Consider the following 2,530-nt stretch of genomic DNA (forward strand, 5'->3'; position numbering starts at 1 on the left):
ATGGGTCATTTAGTCCTTTGTGTAGAGCTTCAGTTTGTAGCAAAGTCCCTCCAGAGGTAAGAAGCAGGACTGAAGACCAGATGGAGATGAGGCATCAGCCTTTTATTATTTTTTCCAGGTGTAAGAACACCTCTTTGTCCTTACTGTGGAAAATTACAGCAAAATGGAGTCTGGAGTCACATGGACAAATTCCTGCATACTTTGCTGAGTTACAAGGTCTATCTGCATTCTCTCAAGGGGTCAATTGTATAGCTGATGGTCTTTAATGAGCCATCAAGCAGGCTAGGCGGAGCTAACACTAACTTGTCTGGGTTGTTTCCCAGAAGCAGAGCATAAGTTTGAAATACAGACAGTATAGAGCCAATATTAATAACTTTGACTACAAAATTGATACATGCATCTAGACAGCATAATCATAACCAGCAAACCATAACCTTGTCTTAGACACCTCATTTGACCCCCTTTATACAAGACTTGGTGCCACTACAGGACTTTGGTTGCAACCATGTTCTATATGGTCCCAGTTCAAATCAATAATGTGACAAAATTCCATATTAATCTGCCCCCACAGTAACCCACTAGAACCCCACTCCTCTCTCACTGCTGAGATAGAACCCAGGAGTCCTAACGGGGTCTCTCTCTCTACAGAGTTAGTAACAAAGTAAATATATATATTAAAACTTTAACCCTAACCAGCGTCCCTTATGTGACTTGCTACAAGACGTGAGACAATATTGGTTTTAGCGATGAGGGGTCTAATACTTATTTAATTTTCTTTCCTTTATACAGGAATAAGATACAATAAGATCAGCTATTTGCTAATTTATCTGCCAATAAACTAGAGTTTTCAAGAGCATAAGTCGATCACGGTTAAAGTCACTACCCTAAAAAAATCTGAAATAGGTACATTCCAGCAGAGAGTGGGGGAGCGAGGTCGAAATGATCCAATGAGTGACAAGGGGAGGCGAAAAGACGATCAAATAACAGAGGTGGTGCCTAATGGGGAAGAGGCATGGCAGAGGTCGAGTCTTGGCAGAAAAGGAAGGGTTTCAGGGGTCCATTTACCAGCAAATAGAAAGGCGGAAACCCAGGGAGTTGTACATAGACCGATTCCCCAGATTCTCAAACTGACTCAGCACAGTAAAGTCAGGAAAGGGTTTAATGTCTCTTTAGCTTCCCAATCAGTAATTCAGTGAAGAGGGCCCAGAGCCAAGTCCCCAGTCAGCGCTGCACGGAGCTCATTCTGCGTGCCAGAGCTCCAGGAGAAACATTTACACCCCTTTATGAGTGATGAACTGGAGCAGCCTGTCACGGATCTCTTTGGTCCTCAACCCGTAGATGAGGGGATGTAGCAATGGGAGCACCAGAAGGTACACGTTGGCACTGAGAATGAGGAAATGCAGGGGCACATTGTTGCCAAAATGGTGTCTGAGGGAGGAGAAGAATTTTGGGGTGTAAAAGATTAAGATGGCATAAAGATGGGAGACACAGGTCCCAAAAGTCTTAAGCCAGCCATCCTTTGTGGGAGACTGAAGATGGCCCTGAGGATATGCATATAGGACACGATCATAAAAAAACCATCCAGACCAGTCACCAGTAGTGCCACAGAAAGACTGTAGTAACTGCTGATGCGGATGTCACCGCAGGCCAGTTTCACCACAGCTATGTGCTCACAGTTTGAGTGGGGGATAATATTGGCTCTGCAATATGGCCACTGCCTCACCAGAAGGAGAGAGGGCAGTGAGAGCACGCTCCCATGCAGCATCACGGCCAGGAGGATCTTGGCCACCGCAGGGTTTGTCAGGATGGTAGAATGTCTCAAGGGATCACAGATGGCCACATAGCGATCAAAAGCCATGGCCACGAATATCCCAGATTCCATCAATGAGAAACAGTGAAAAAAGTACATCTAGGTGAGGCAGGCACTGAAATCTATCTCTCTGGAATTAAACCAGAAGATGTTCAGTGTCTTGGGTAGGATGGATGTGGACAGGACCAGGTCAGTAATGGCCAGCATGAAGAGGAAATAGTACGTGGGCCCATGGAGGCTCGGCTCTATCTTCCCAATGAACAGGATGGTAAAGTTCCCCAAGACAGCTAATGCATATATGGTGCAGAAAGGGACTGAGATCCAGACATGGGCCATCTCCAGGCCAGTAATGCCCAGCAGGATGAAGGTGGAAGGGTTGGTGAAGTAGGTTATGTTAGAATCTGACATGCAGTAGGGGAGAAGGTGTCCAACTCTGAGGCAGAACAGTATCTCCTGAATATACCATATGTTTGCCGACTTCCTTTATATGCTCAGAGTCTAGGATGAAGGTTGCTATACAAATGCCTAGATGGAGAGACAAAGTTAATATGAGACACTATATGCACTACTGGAGGCTTTTCTCTTAGGTGAAGCAGATTTATCGCTCTTCACACACTGAAAAATGACTTTTTTAATATTCAGAGAAATGAATTATGAACAATGACCCTACTAAAGCCAATTCCATAGTTGATGGTGCTTCAAGTGTCAATAATACCTACA

The 2,530-nt window shown here is 44.7% G+C and overlaps 1 pseudogene; it reads right to left on the minus strand.

Moving 5' to 3' along the window:
• Positions 1–1,271: 1,271 nt before the first annotated feature.
• LOC116828562 (olfactory receptor 52K2-like) lies at positions 1,272–2,218 on the minus strand (annotated as a pseudogene).
• Between the last annotated feature and the right edge of the window lie 312 nt (positions 2,219–2,530).

This window comes from Chelonoidis abingdonii, chromosome 1 (genome assembly GCF_003597395.2).
Source record: "Chelonoidis abingdonii isolate Lonesome George chromosome 1, CheloAbing_2.0, whole genome shotgun sequence".
Classification (NCBI taxonomy): Eukaryota; Metazoa; Chordata; order Testudines; family Testudinidae; genus Chelonoidis; species Chelonoidis abingdonii.